Source organism: Esox lucius, chromosome 8, assembly GCF_011004845.1.
Source record: "Esox lucius isolate fEsoLuc1 chromosome 8, fEsoLuc1.pri, whole genome shotgun sequence".
NCBI classification, from domain to species: Eukaryota; Metazoa; Chordata; class Actinopteri; order Esociformes; family Esocidae; genus Esox; species Esox lucius.
In genome coordinates, this window is record NC_047576.1 from 31,132,374 (window position 1) to 31,149,590 (window position 17,217).

The window sequence follows — 17,217 nt, forward strand, 5'->3', positions numbered from 1 at the left end:
AGAAATTGATTCAAGTTTGCATCACCATTTTTCATAATATGAAATACATTTCTAATTGCAGTACATCTCTAGGCTCTGCGTAGGCTGTAGCTCTTTCTAACAGTTCTGTTAAAGTGGTTAACACATTGTCATAGAACGCTGAATAATCATACATTTCGTTAATGTGAGCAAAATTAAATCGCTGTCGGATTTAAATGTTGCAGAATTTATTGGGATAAACAATATTCACATTTCTATCAACACCATTACCCTGTTGATTCGCACCTGAATGAGAGGCCTGTGGATTTAAAAGAGTTGATGGTTCAGGATTTAACTCCGTAATTTGTACACTTGAACGGGGTAGACTGTGGTTCTAAAGGAGTTGGCGGTGTCATGTGAGAAGCTGGTTCAGGATTTAACTCAATTATTTTACTAATCAAAGCATCGTCGTCAGGGTTTATGTGTAATGCTTCTGGACTCAAAGCTGTGATTAATTCATCATAGTTTATGTGCAATGCTTATGGACTTGAAGCAGGTGGCTCTGGGATTAACTCATTCATTTGTTCAAACGGCCCTGAAAAATCAATGTCTGATGGTTCTCTATCTGAATGTTGTGATTGTGTTATGTTAGAAGTAGGATTTAATGATCTAATTTGATCTCTCAATGCCTTATAATCGGGTTTTGGATCTGGCGGTGGATACATTTTTCAGATGTTTGCCTATGAGCCTTGGAAGCTTGTTTTTCCAGATTGATTCAACAAGGTGCTGAAAGCATTCTTTAGAAATGTTGGCCCATATTGATAGGATAGCATCTTGCAGCTGATGGAGATTTGTGGGATGCACATCCAGGGCACGAAGCTCCCGTTCCACCACATCCCAAAGATGCTCTATTGGGTTGAGTTCTGGTGACTGTGGGGGCCATTTCAGTACAGTGAACTCATTGTCATGTTCAAGAAACCAATTTGAAATGATTTGAGCTTTGTTACATGGTGCATTATCCTGCTGGAAGTAGCCATCAGAGGATGGGTAGGTGGTGGTCATAAAGGGATGGACATGGTCAGAAACAATGCTCAGGTAGGCCGTGGCATTTAAACGAGGCCCAATTGGCACTAAGGGGCCTAAAGTGTGCCAAGAAAACATCCCCCACACCATTACACCACCACCACAAGCCTGCACAGTGGTAACAAGGCATGATGGATCCATGTTCTCATTCTGTTTACGCCAAATTCTGACTCTACCATCTGAATGTCTCAACAGAAATCGAGACTCATCAGACCAGGCAACATTCTTCCAGTCTTCAAATGTCCAATTTTGGTGATCGCGTGCAAATTGTAGCCTCTTTTTCCTATTTGTAGGAAAATGTGGAGATGAGTGGTACCCGGTGGGGTCTTCTGCTGTTGTAGCCCATCCGCCTCAAGGTTGTGCATGTTGTGGCTTCACAAATGCTTTGCTGCATACCTCGGTTGTAACGAGTGGTTATTTCAGGCAAAGTTGCTTTTCTATCAGCTTGAATCAGTCGGCCCATTCTCCTCTGACCTCTAGCATCAACAAGGCATTTTCGCCCACAGGACTGCCGCATACTGGATGTTTTTCCCTTTTCACACCATTCTTTGTAAACCCTAGAAATGGTTGTGCATGAAATCCCAGTTATCTGAGCAGACTGTGAAATACTCAGACCGGCCCGTCTGGCACCAACAACCATGCCACGCTAAAAATTGCTTAAATAACCTTTCTTTCCCATTCTGACATTCAGTTTGGAGTTCAGGAGATTGTCTTGACCAGGACCACACCCCTAAATGCATTGAAGCAACTGCCATGTGATTGTATTGCATTAATGAGAAATTGAACAGGTGTTCCTAATAATCCTTTAGGTGAGTGTATATATATATATATATGTGATGATTCTACTACTCTAGATTTTGTCAAGACGATAGACTATTAAAAATAGGTTGAGACTTCAGATTAGATATTAGATTTTCACATAACTTTAGTTATGAGCATAGCCTGTATGGTTACGAGTCTTTATTTGTATGTCACTTGATTATAACGTTACTCGTCAGTGACAAGGCAAAAGGACAAACCGCTAGGAGTGACACGAGTGACAGGGCCAGCACTACACCGGTCACTCAATAGGCCACGCCCCAAAATTATAAGACTTAATAAAATTAAATGGATAAGTTATAAAAAAAATCACCATAAACATGTTTATTTCTGCTGTAAAGTTGGGCATTTTGCCATAGAGATCTATGGAGATTGTTCCCTTTTGCAGCCAGCTTCTAGTGGCAATTCAATGAATTGCAGTATTTGGTACCGGGTTGGCTTCATTCTTCAGCCTTGGGTTTGCCCCTTGGTTGTCACTGGCATAAATTAGGAAGATACGCCATGCCCGAGCTGGCAGTGTGCACGCTAGTTTCGGCTCAGCGACAGCTCGCCAGAGATTGAGCAACTTTCAGGCTGAGCAAGTGGACTGTGTGTACTTAAGGTATCTCCGCCCGCTGTCGCCGTGATTTGCTGGCTCTGATTGGAAATGAATGAGAGAGTGCCTCTTTGTGGCTCTAGCGACCAGACAGTGTGCATGCACCTTTAGTCATTCACAAGTCTTTTTTACTTTGCAAAGGCAACGGCTCTGTTCTTGTTTTCATATTTTTTCATGGCATCAGTAATCAATAATCTATGCTGATTATTATCTGCGTTCAGTTATCAGTTCTAAACATGTCTTTATGATGTTCCTGTCTTGATCTATTTTTCTTTGCGAAGAAAAATAGAAGTTGATCGGAGAACTGAGCTAGAGGACTGGGTATGAGGCAGGGGGTGTTGTAGTAATCCACTGTCAAATGTTCGAATGAACGTTACAATTCAACAAGTCACTAGAAAAAAAGGACTTGTGAGTCCCGATCACTAAAAAGATTTGTTCAAAACGAACAAATTGTTCGCGAACTGCACATCACTAGTGTGGTGCAGTACAACAATGGACCAACAAGGAAGACCGTCTCTTGTTTATGAAAGACTATATTTCCATTGGATAAATGCCTCGCGTTAGCTGGATTAATTTGAATAATATTGACCATGGCCCAACTTCTTCACGCGCCAGAACAGCTCAAACGGCCACGCTGCCTTCCTGAGAAGTTTAGCAAAACCGTCAACAACGCGTTGACGCTATTCATAGAGACTGTATCTGTCCGAGGCAATGGGCGCACTGGAATAGTGGACGTGCATGCTTTGAATAGAATGCACCAGCCAACATCATTGACATTGACTTCAATTAGAGCAGCATTTTGGAATGACAGTATAATCAACCAATCACAAATTGTCTTGTAATAGGTGGGACAATTGTTACAATTGAATTGTATGATGCCTCAAGGCCTTCTAGAGGGCCTAAGTATATGTAACTAATTCAGAGCCAGTAGCGTGCCTTATCTTGTTTTCTCACATTTGAGCCTAGCTAGCAGGCCAGCATTTTGCATTGAGTGTGTGTAAGGATGGTGATGGTTCACCTGAAAAATATTTTCTTTTGAATATAAAATCAAGCTACATGAACCTACCATTATTTGGCATAATTTGTTTTAAAATTATAATCATAATGGACTGTTTGTTGTTGTCTACAGCTTGCTTTTTATTGCTATCTCGTTCTTATCATGTTTAATACAATGTGTAAATTATTATTTTAACTTGAAACCACTGGTTGTGTGGTAAAAACAAAGGTAATGCTGTTGCTACAGGAAGTACTGGGTACATGAAAATTATTGTTGTGGTGAATTTTTGTATTGTTGTATGCTGGACATTGAATAGAGCGGCAACTTTTTCTCGCTGACAGCATATACTGTCCATGGTCTTGAAACAATGGGAGTAGTTGTGTGGTTCAATTTATTCCGCTACTATGAGTGACTGTTTTGGCAAATGTTTCTTTGAAAGGACACAATCATATAGTCTTCTAATGTGGTTCCTGCTATCGATATTTTCAACCGTTGTGTAGCCTATACGTTTACTGCTTTTGTGAACCACAGCAATCAATCAATCAAATTTATTTATAAAGCCCTTTTTACAACAGCAGTCATCACGAAGTGCTTTACAGAGACACCCGGCCTTAAACCCCAAGGAGCAAACAAAAATCGTGTTGAATTTCAGTGGCTAAGAAAAACTCCTTGAGAAGGTCGAATTTTAGGAAGAAACCTAGAGAGGACCCAGGCTCAGAGGTGTGACCAGTCCTCTTCTGGCTGTGCCGGGTAAGATATTAAGAGTCCAATTGGAATAATAAATACATTTCTCTGGGCTAAATCCAGAGTCTATTTGATTTTAGACTAGGTCAGAAATATGACCAGGTGGACAAGGACAGGGACAGCAACGGGCCCCCCAAACCAGGTAATCCGCAGGTGTTGACCAGGACCTCATCTCCTCCTAAAATTTAAAACTGGAGGAGCCTGAGAAAAGTTAGTAGTGCATTCCTCATATCCCCCAGCACAATAATATAGCAGCGTAACACCTTGGAACTGAGACGGGGGGGTCCGGTGACACTGTGGCCCTACCCGGGGGAGGCCCCGGACAGGGCCCAACAGGCAGGAAATCAATCCACCCACATTGCCAGGCATCAACCAAAGTGACACCCACCAACCGCAACCCCCCTGAATGAGGGCTGAGTAGTGCTAGAAGCGTACAGCCCAATTGCACAGGTGCGCAACAGAGAGTCAACAACAAGCCAGTGACTCTTCCCCCGAAAGGCATTGGAGGGAGGGTATCCCAGTGGCGACGAGAGCCCACCTGGCAAGACAGCAAGGGTGGACAGTATCTAGCCTACTGGTCACCTTCACGCCCCCGGGCCAGGCTACACCTAATTATAAACCGTGCTGTAGAGATTCGTTTTAGTAGACACTTGAAAGTTTGCACTGAGTTTGCATTTCTAACCTTAATTGGCAGATCATTCCACAGGAGTGGAGCTCTATGAGAAAAGGCCCTGCCGCCAGCTGTTTGTTTAGAAATTCTAGGTACAATTAAAAGGCCTGCATCTTGCGATCTAAGGTTACGTGTAGGTATGTATGGCTGGATCATTTCAGCAAGGTAAGTAGGAGTAAGTCCATGTATTGATTTATAGGTTGAGAGTAAAACCTTAAAATCAGCCCTAACCCTAACAGGCAGCCAATGTAAGGATGCCAGGACAGGAGTAATGTATTCAAATGTTTTTGTTCTAGTTAGGATTCTAGCAGCCGTGTGCAGCACTAATTGAAGTTTATTTATTAATTTGTCTGGATAACCAGAGAGAAGAGCATTGCAGTAGTCTAGTCTAGAAGTAACGAAAGCATGGATTCATTTTTCTGCATCAGTTTTTGATAGAAAGTTTCTAATTTTTGCCATGTTTCGAAGATGAAAATAAGCAACTCTTGAGACATTTTTTATATGTTCTTCAAAGGAGAGGTCAGGGTCAAGGGTAACGCCTAGGTTTTTTACAGTTTTTTGGGATACGACCATGCAGCCGTCGAGGTTCACAGTGAGATCTGCAAGCAACGCTCTTTGTTTTTTGGGTCCTAAAACGAGCATTTCTGTTTTATTTGAGTTTAAGAGCAAGAAATTCTCTGTCATCCACTTCCTAATATCTGAAATGCATGCTTCCAAAATAGCTAATTTAGGGGCTTCTCCGTGCTTCATTGAAATATATAACTGTGTGTCATCAGCATTACAGTGACAGTTAATATTGTGATTTGGATTACATCGCCCAGAGGGAGCATATATAGTGAGAACAATAATGGGCCCAGAACCCGAGCCTTGAGGAACTCCAAAGCATACCTTTGACTTGTCAGAGGATATGCCATCCACACTAACAAACTGATATCTTTCAGATAAATAAGATTTAAACCAGGCTAGAACATGTCCACGTAGCCCAATATGGTCCTAAGTCACAGCAGAGGCGTGACTTAGGACCGTTTGACTCTGTCATCAAAGAATCGCTTCTCCTACATAGGTCTGCAAAAGTAAGGACTCAAGTCATGCTCTGTATACACAGGCATCCAAGTTCTCTATCTGTATGTATGACGTCAGATCTTTTTGCACTACTGAGGGCCTAGCTGCAATAGTCACGGTTCGCCACTGGTTTACAACAGCATGTTTTAATTAATTTTGCTGTTCATTCATCACCACCCATACTTATGTACACTTAATGATTAAAAAGTATGTACAGATGTGGGAGAACACAAAATATTTACATATGACCAGAATATATTTATAACATATTGTATGGGAACGGCATCCAGGACCCAGTGGGAACCCTGTTATTAGTAGGGCAGAGGACAATTGATTTCACCTGTTGTCAATTAACTGCTATCTTGTTTCTGCCTTATTTAACCACCCTCTGGCTGGGAACCCATCAGCTTTTTGAGCTCATTTAGACCTGATACGGGCAAGAGCAGATGAGTAGCACAAAGAACAGCAGCCAGCGATTCTACAGACTTCTTTGAGTAATGCTTAATTTACAATGGCTCAGTCTGCTTTATTTCCCCATAGCATTGTATGGGACTGATCAGAGCAGTATCCGTTTGATAGCCTTGTCGATTATTCCTAGTGAGTTGTTTTCCTCCCCGTTGTGGTGTAAGGCTGAACTTCAATCCGAAGCTGAACTGCTTTGACTTGTGGGCAGACCTGGAGAGAAAGAGGGAGAGAGGGAGGGAGAGGCTACGCAATGTGCCCTGTTATGGAGGACCTTGAGTTAGTGGTGCCTACTTTACCTGTCTCGACATACTAAGAATGGAGGAATAGGGGATCTATGACCAATAGTCAGTTTATCTATCAATTGTTAAGAACCTATAAAGAGCCCATAAAAATGTTCTCGGTTAATGATAATCAGGGGCCACAAATTCACCTAATACACAGGGCTTCACACACATTTGAATGTTTTCTTTTTTTGTACTCCTAATGTATTTCAAATATATAATTCCATTGTATATTTTAAGTGTACTAAAGTTTTCATCATGTATTATAAGTATACTATAAGCATGAAATTATTGGATTGATTTTAACACATTTAAGTATACTTATTATTATTTAAATAGTACTTAAATATCATTTGAGTATACTATTTAATAGTATTTACTGTACTAAAATATGTCTTGAGTAGTTCCAAAATAATGAGTAATATTTAAATACACTGCTTTTTTGATTTTTTTTGTTGGTGCTGTCCCAGGAAGGAAATGAACAATGTTCTTGTAGTGTCTGATATGACTGAGATATGATCAGCAATACCCAGTGAAGAGCTTGCTAGAAAACAGGCCAGGCAGTGAGATGACCTACTGCATCCCTCAGAATGGAGGATCCAGTGGAGTAGCCATGAAATGTTCAAGTGTCAACCCATTAAACTCAATTGTTCACAATCAATGTTATTCCATTCCATAAATGTATTGTCTAGATAGTATTTAAACAATGTATGGCTGGTGTGACAATATGTCTGGTATCGTTAATGAGGCTGTTTATGCTCATTCTAGCTATGTAAACAATCAAATCACATCCTATTGTTTTTGTGAGAAGATGTGGTATTCAGAATCATCAAGATCAAAAAATATTGTAGAGTGAGCCTCCCTCCTTACAACATCTTACAGTGTATCTGCCAATACACAATACCAAAAAGATGATGGTTTAATGTGAGAGTCTCAGCCATCAAAGGATTAAGCAGTAACTTTCTCAACAATTAATCACATACAGTGGGGAGAACAAGTATTTGATATACTGCCGATTTTGCAGGTTTTCCAACTTACAAAGCATGTAGAAGTTTGTAATTTTTATCATAGATATTCTTCAACTGTGAGTGATGGAATATAAAACAAAAATCAAGAAAATTGCATTGTATGATTATAAAGTAATTAATTTGCATTTACTTGCATGACATAAGTATTTGATACATCAGAAAAGCAGAACTTAATATTTGGGACAGAAACTTTTGTTTGCAATTACAGAGATTTGGGCCACTTCTCCATACAGACCTTCTCCAGATCCTTCAGGTTTCGGGCTGTTGCTGGGCAATACGGACTTTCAACTCCCTCCAAAGATTTTCTATTGGGTTCAGGTCTGGATACTGGCTAGGTCACTCCAGGACCTTGAGATGCTTCTTACGGAGCCACTCCTCAGTTGCCATGGCTGTGTTTCGGGTCGTTGTCATGCTGGAAGACCCAGCCACGACCCATCTTCAATGCTCTTACTGGGGGAAGGAGGTTGTTGGCCAAGATCTCACGATACATGGCCCCATCCATCCTCCCCTCAATACGGTGCATTCATCCTGTCCCCTTTGCAGAAAACCATCCCCAAAGAATGATGTTTCCACCTCCATGCTTCACGGTTGGGATGGTGTTCTCGGGGTTGTACTCATCCTTCTTCGTCCTCCAAACACGGCGAGTGGAGTTTAGACCAAAAAGCTCTATTTTTGTCTCATCTGTCCACATGACCTTCTTTCATTCCTCCTCTGGATCATCCAGATGGTCATTGGCAAACTTCAGACGGGCCTGGACATGTGCTGGCTTGAGCCATTTTCTAATAATTATGCCAACAGTTGTTGCCTTCTCACCAAGCCGCTTGCCTATTGTCTGTAGGCCATCCCAGCCGCAGGTCTACAATTTTATCCCTGATGTCCTTACACAGCTCTCTGGTCTTGGTCATTGTGGAGAGGTTGGAGTCTGTTTGATTGAGTGTGTGGACAGGTGTCTTTTATACAGGTAATGAGTTCAAACAGGTGCAGTTAATACAGGTAATGAGTGGAGAACAGGAGGGCTTCTTAAAGAAAAACTAACAGGTCTGGGAGAGCCGGAATTCTTACTGGTTGGTAGGTGATCAAATACTTATGTCATGCAATAAAGCGCCAATTAATTATTTAAAAATCATACAATGGGATTTTCTGGATTTTCTAGATTCCGTCTTTCACAGTTGAAGTGTACCCATGATAAAAATTACAGACCTCTACATGCTTTGTAAGTAGGAAAACCTGCAAAATCGGCAGTGTATCAAATACTTGTTCCCCCCACTGTAACTGTTGCATATGCTATGTAAAAAAATCTGACAGGGTGCCACTTACCTGTTGGCAGATTGTATCTCTGCTCCTTTAACATCTATACACTGGCTAAGGACAACATGTACTAATTTGACAGTTTCAATCAATTTGTAGGGCAAGCGTCTTGCATTGACATGGTTGTGGGTTTGAGTTCCACAGGGCACCAGCATGATTAATGTTATCATTTATTACTTTAATTTGTTTTGGATAAAAGCATTTTTCTTTAAATGGCAGTAAATCATGTCATGTTTATTACAACCGCAACAACATATGGAAAAGTGTTTTGAACATTTACCAAAAAATATGGAATTGACATATGAGACTTGATCAGAAAAGTGACTTCCCATCACTATTTTGGAGTAAAACATCTTAATACTGCAAATTTAGTGTACGCACAAAAAGCTGCAGACAATTATGTCAGTACCCTTACTGAGAAATTGCAATTTTTTAGCAATGATTTGAAGCAATAAAAAAACATGAATAACACAAATTACACAACAGGCTAACACATCCTTAGACTTTTGGTTATGTTCAGATAAAACTTATGATTCTGGAACATCAAGGGTTATTGGATTAATTGGAATGACTGAATATCTGACATACCTTTAGTGGGTTTGTAGAGATGTACCCCAGCCATATTGAAGTATAAAGCAATAGTTTAGCAACCCTTTCCAAAGGCACTGTACATAATCCATAAGGTAAAATGCAAATTCCGTTTTTGCCCAGCTATGTAAACTCTAACACGGATTGATCCCCCAAAAGATGTTCAATTGGTAATATTACTATTTGCCTTGTAATGCCTCTTTATATGAAAGTAATCTAAAAGTAAAATATTTATATGTACATGTGAAAAACATACTTTAATAGGCGTATATTTTTGTGTCCATTGTGTCTAGAAGACAGCTAGAAAGTCTGGTAAACAACGATAAAGACTAAGGTATTATGAAGCTTGTGGCGCCTGTTAGACTACTACAGAAATACTGGCATATCAACAGAAATACTAACCAATTGCAGCTCGTTTTCTTTTTACAATGTGTCCAGCTGTGGAAAATGCAATTCTGTTACTGTCAGACTGGGATGTTTGCCAACCAACTCAAACTCTTTTGAAGTTTTGACATACTGAGTTCTGTCGGGTGCTTTTAATTGATCATGTGATGTAGTTCCTAGTGATTTCCAAGCAATGTGGCTTTTATTTTCTATGACTGCATTCACCTCCCAGAAACAAAGTAATTGATATGTTCCAGGGATATCCCTGTTGGGTACATTTGTAATATAGTATGCATTTATCAATATTAACTAGAGAATTGTGAGGAGCTTAATGTCACCCATAGATTAAGGCTTGTGCAAGAATTGACATTTACTAAGAGTAGAAATGACCAGACGAACTGTCTGATGAACCGTCTGATGAACTGTCTAGAATAATAGAGCTGTGGTTAAGGGTGATAAAAATTGCATATACTTGTATTTGCATGTACTTGTTTCACATGTGTTTCCTGTTTTCCATGTATGTTGCAGAGTAGAAAAAGGTCAGACATAGGGCAACCCCAGGTGTCACATTAAAACAGTCTTAGCACATGTGTAACCAATACAAAGGAAGAGAAATAGGACAGGGCGGGACAAGGAAGTATTCAGATTTGTCTACTGACAAGTATAAAATGTATGTGTTTTTAGAATAAACTCTAAGAATAAATGCTTAAGACCAGTTTGCTGTTTCCAGTGGGTTCTTTTGATTTACGACTAGCCTTACAACCTCTGACTAGTGATTTTGAACCTGACAGTCCCCAAGTTGTAGAAGGTGCATTGCTGCAGTTTTAACCTGCATCATTTGTGACTATCATTTCAGTATTGATATGAATTTGATGGCCCTAAAGCATAGCAGTGCTATGGGTTTTGCAGTGGCAGGGGGTCAGGATTGAATGGAGTAAAATAAGATAGGTTGGAGTGGCTTTGGAAGAAATCTGTGAAAGTCCTTGAGTGGCCCAGGCAAAAGCCCAGACATTAACCCCATTGAACATCTATGGGAAGGCCTTAAGAGGGTAGGTCAACAATGTTCCCCATACCACCTGACTGACATTGAGAATATCTGCATGTAGAGTCAAATTGTTCTTTGTTTACTGGACATTTGTTGCCAAATGATCATACATGTGGTAGGATAAAATAGCTAATGCACTCATTATCAAGTCATATTTTGTTTGGTGCACTCTGAAATACAGCATATGGTAAATCTTACATCAAAGAATCAGTTTGCCAGTCGAATTCCAATTTTCTTTTATAATTATTCAAAAATGGTTTTATCATTAAACATTTGCTGACATCGTCTAATTCCATTAAATATCTTAGCCTGTTAAGAAACATTGCATGAAAGATGCAATGGAGAAACAATGAAATCAAAAAACATTAATTAAGTCATTCATACATTTCTAAAATATATATTCCTCATTAACTAGTCTACAGAAGCAGTTCCCTTAGTCCACCACTTGACACTGTGTATACACATGGTCATAGCTGTGTGTAAATTTACAAACATTCTCAAGCAAACATTAATATTAGTTAATACCACACTTTGATGTGATCGCACCCATGTGTGAGGTGCGAGGGTTGTGAGTGCGTAATGGAGAGGCAAAAAACAAAGTAACAAAAAAAGCACCAAAATAAGTGAGGTGTTGGTGAAAATGAGAAACCTAAATGGACATCACAATTGGTAACTGAAAACAGGTGTGATGGTGTGAAGTGTGTGCTGCTGCCATCTGTGTCACAACCCCATTGCCGTGGCCGGTTTTCCCTGTCTGTCTGTTTTGTGTGTGTGTGTTCCGGTTGCAAGGCAGGAATGCAGGAGCACCTGAGCCAGCCCTCACCTGTTCCTCAACAGGAATTAGTACACCTGGTGCTGATCAGCCTTACACCACCATTTTAGCTGAGACCTGACAGCCAATCCCTGTTGGATCGATAGTCCACAATCGATTCATGCCCCGGACTACCCTCCACTCCGCCGGACTACCGGAACCGTCTACCCCCATCATTGGAACATGCTACCACTCCATCTAGCCTCCCGTCCTCACCAGTCTGCACGCCTGCCATAACCCATTTCATGCAGGTGGATATGAGCAGCAGACCAGACCTCATCATACTTCCTGAACCACTCCTCCATGGCCTGGATGTCGCTGGAACCCCCTACCCAGGAGAACAAAGGGGGCTGGAAACCAAGGACCATCTGAAATGGGGTGAGACCTGTGGAGGAATGGCGCAGGGAGTTCAAAACATAGAAAACAGGCCCTCTCATCTGGTCTGTCGTGGCAGTAAGATTGGAGAAACCTCTCCAGTTCTTGGTTGGCGCACTCCGCCTGCCCGTTGCTCTGTGGATGGTACCCGGATGTGAGGCTGACCGCAACCCCCAGCCTGGACATGAAGGCTTTCCACTATTGAGACGTGAACTCTGGGCTGTGGTCGGAGACGATGTCCTCCGGAAGTCCATACAGGCATACATACCTGCTGGAACAGCACCTCAGCGAACTGGAGGGCAGAGGGGAGGCCGGGCATTGGAACAAAGTGGACCATCTTTACAAACCGGTCCACCACCACGCCCTCAAGCCTGTCTCCACGTCTCTAGTGCCAAATTCACAGCCAGTTGCTCACGGTCACCCATGTCCTAGTTCCTCTCCGCAGCAGTCAGTTTCCTGGAGAAGTATGCATAAGGGTGGAGCCTGGGAGGAGTCCCATGCTACTGCGAGATGACCGCCCCCACCCCGACCTTGGACACTTCTACCTCGAAACATGAAGGGCTTGAGCGGGTCTGGATGTCGCAGCAGGGGAGCGGTGGTGAATCTGCCCTCCAGGCCTTCTATGATTCCCAGTTCCATAGGCTCAGGTTCTGGCTCCACCCAAGAGGAACGGCAATGGGCACAGTGCATCAAATGGTCACGGCATTCAAACGGTCACCGGAGCTGCCCGTCGATGGCAATAGCCCGGGCGATGTAGACATCCAGCAGGACTGAATTGCTAACATACGACAGCTCTATCTAGACCTCAGTTCATCGTCCCATGTGAAAAGCCGTCCACTGGCCTCCACCACCGTCCGGAATGACAGGGTGATTATCATGGTCACCTTCTCGTAATCTGTGTAATGTTCGTCCCCAAAATACAATTCACATTGGAGAAAGAAACCACTACAACCCTCCGGATTACCATCATATTTATCAGGCAAGTCTCTCCGGAGTTATGTTACCTAGGCGCGGCTAGACTCCACACGTTCGGCAATGGGAAGCGCAGCAACACCAACTGGCTCAATACGGCTCTCCTCTTCCGCCGAACGCTGTTACCAATAAGGCAATCTGTTGCTCCAACGCACAACCCGAGGCTCCAGCCCCAAAACAAGAAAAACCGCAAACAGACAAACTGATAAAAAAAAGTGCCTAAGGTGACGGGTTATTCTGTGAAAGTGCAAGAGCAGCGAGTGCGTAATGGAGAGGCAAAAAACTAATTAACAAAACAACACAGACACTAAGGGTAACGTTCTTCTCTTTATAGGAAAAACCACAGCACCACAGGGTCACAAACTACATAGACACAATAACCTGTGTTATGCGGGTGAAAACAAGAAACCTAAATAGACATCATAATTGCTAACTGAGAACAGGTGTGTGGGTGTGAAGTGTGTCCTGCTGCCAACTGCTCCAGCCGGCGGTTAGAACACCAGCGAGGTGGAGCGCCAGAGAGGGAGAGAGCATGCAGCGCCATGCGGAACAGCCGTCACACCATGGTTTATATCCCATCCCTGTCTGCCTGTCTCCTCGTCACTTCTACAGTAATTTCAATCCTGTGGCCGCATTCTTTCTAAATGTGTGTTACCTGTCCGGACAACCCATGTGGAATACCTGCTATTTGGCAGTGTTTGGAATCTGCTATCAACAGGCTAAATTCATATCCTCCTTTCCCTGACATAAACATGGATTACCAGAAAATACTGCTACTCTCTTCATTTGACTATGTTTTCCCATTTTCCAAAAGCATCTGTTCGTTGCAGTGGCAGCACAAGACTACTTGTTTCTCAAATTGGAGATTCTGTCTAGTTCCTTTTGCTTACCTATCCATTTTCTATATTAAATTCCATGCTGTCAATTTGACCTTTTCATTCAGGCTTAGCATTGTTGTCAGCTATTGTCCATCATGTTTTCTTGGTGACTTCCTCAATGAACTTGTGATGATGAGAAATGTATTCCCAGATTATGACTCACCACTTATTGGGTGAATCATAATCTGGGAATTACCCCAGGAAACTATTTTCTGCAGTCTCCTCACTTCTTAACCCCCATCTCCTCTCCGCCATCTTTCTTCTCTTCAAATTAATTTGTCATCCACTTTCATAAGAAGGTTGACGATATCCATATCACATTCACTTAGCCTTGCCGGCCTACTGGTCACTCACATGCTGAATTTGGTCACGCATTAACTGCTTTTCTCCTTGTCTTCCCAGATGATATGCTGTAGCTAGTGATGGCTGGCTGCCCAACATCATGCCCTCTTGACCCTTTCCCTTCCCATCTCCAGACCATATCAGGAGACCTCCCATTTTTTATATCCGCCATCAACTCTTTGTGGAGCACAGGCTGTGTCCCAGGTTCTGCTCACTGTTGGATTGCTTCTTATCTGGAAGAGCCAGGTGACGTGGAGAGGATCGGTATTTGTCACTCAGACGCTTACTACTGGTGTTCCCCAAGGCTTAGTTCTTGACCTCTCTCCTCTCTATACACTAAGTCTCTTGGCTCTGTGATATCCTCACATGTTTTTTCCTGTCACAGCTTGGCCAATGACACTCCGCTCTTTTCTCCTTCCCCGGTTCTGACACCCAGGTGTCAACACGCATCTCCCCATGAATGTCGGCCCACCACCTCAAGCTTAACCTTGACGAGACTGATTTGTTCTTTTTTCGTGGAAAGGTCTGTTGGCTCCAGGGCATGTTCATTGTTGAAAACTGCACCGTGAACTCCTCCCAGAGTGCACAGAAACCTACATGACACGCTGTCGGTCTCTGCTAACATCAAGGCAGTTACTCACTCTGCAGGTTCATGCATTACAACATTCATAGAGTACGACCTTAATTCACTCAAGAAAGCAGCACAGGTACTTGGCCAGGCACTTGTCTCATGTCATCTCATGTCTGGATTACTACAACTTGCTCTTGGTGGTGCTCCTACCAAATTTTCTCCTACCTGTATGATTTTTAAGTAATTCATTTGCATTTTATTGCATGACATAAGTATTTGATACATCAGAAAAGCAGAACTTGATATTTGGTACAGAAACCTTTGTTTGCAATTACAGAGATCATACGTTTCCTGTAGTTCTTGACCAGGATTGCAGACACAGCAGCAAGGATTTTGGCCCAATCCTCCATACAGACCTTCTCCATATCCTTCAGGTTTCAGGGCTGTCGCTGGGCAATACGGAATTTCAGCTAGGCTAGGCCACTCCAGGACCTTGAGATGCTTCTTACGGAGCCACTCATTAGTTGCCCTGGCTGTGTGTTTCTGGTCATTGTCATGCTGGAAGACCCAGCCACGACCCATCTTTAATGCTCTTACTGAGGGAAGGAGGTTGTTGGCCAAGATCTCGTGATACATGGCTCCATCCATCCTCCCCTCAATGCGTTGCAGTTGTCCTGTCCCCTTTGCAGAAAAGCATCCCCAAAGAATGATGTTTCCACCTCCATGCTTCACGGTTGGGATGGTGTTCTTGGGGATGTACTCATCCTTCTTCTTCCTCCAAACACGGCAAATGGAGTTCTATTTTTGTCTCATCAGACCACATGACCTTCTCCCATTCCTCCTCTGGATCATCCAGATGGTCATTGGCAAACTTCAGACGGGCCTGGACATTGACCTGGGCTGATCCCTCACCTTCGTCATGATCAATGATGCCCCACGAGGTGAGATCTTGCATGGAGCCCCAGACCAAGGGAGATTGACCGTCATCTTGAACTTTTCTAATAATTTTCTAATAATTGCGCCAACAGTTGTTGCCTTCTCACCAAGCTGCTTGCCTATTGTCCTGTAGCCCATCCCAGCCTTGTGCAGGTCTACAATTTTATCCCTGATGTCCTTACACAGCTCTCTGGTCTTGGCCATTGTGGAGAGGTTGGAGTCTGTTTGATTGAGTGTGTGGACAGGTGTCTTTTATACAGGTAATGCATTCAAACAGGTGCAGTTAATACAGGTAATGAGTGGAGAACAGGAGGGCTTTGAGGGACAGAATTCTTACTGGTTGTCACATCCTGGCTATGCCCCAAGCCATCTCTGCGCTGGGCTCGGGGCATAGTCAGGACAGGAGGTGGCGCATCTAGCCACCTCCAATCCTTTTGGTCTCCCCAATTGGAGGCAGGTGTCGGTCGTTGCCTCCAATTGGGGACCCTATTTAAGTACCTTATTTTTGCACTTCCAGTGTGGTTCATTTTGGTTTTGCCTGTTATCAGTTAGCCCACGTCACTGGTTGCTGCTTTTTTTGTTTTGTTTGAGTTTTGTTCCATTAAACATGGATTATCCCTGTGACTTCAACTCTGTGCCTGTGTCCTTCCACACTCCAGCACGTGACACTGGTTGGTAGGTGATCAAAAACTTATGTCATGCAATAAAATGCTAATTAATTATTTAAAAATCATACAATGTGATTTTCTGGATTTTTGAAGAGTACCTCTGATAAAAAATGCAGACCTCTACATGCTTTGTAAGTGGGAAAACCTGCAAAATCGGCAGTGTATCAAATACTTGTTCTCCCCACTGTATGTAACATGCCCCAATATTATCCGGGACCTCCCGATATATAAATGAAGCACTGCATACATCCGTTCCCGGACTAATTGTTCAGCCAGATCTGGGTCTTGGCCATCCTGCCCCCTTGGGTCAGTTCCTGATCCACACGTTCAAAGCCCTTCTCTGTGCTGACACCTCAATGGTGGAGCCAGCTTCACCTTGGAGACTAGGATCGCAATCTACCTATATCTACCTATAAAAAAAAATCTGTAAACTCACCTTTTCATACAGTACTTAAAATACTTGCACTGCCACCACCTTTCTGTTGCCTTTTGTTAACTTTTTATGTTTATTATTTCTATGGTTTTCTTACCAGCACAGCCATTTGCTTTTGATAAATTCATTAATTAGAATTCACTTACTGCTAAACTGTGTGATTCTTTCACCTTTCTCTTTTAAAATGTATGGACTTACCGTACG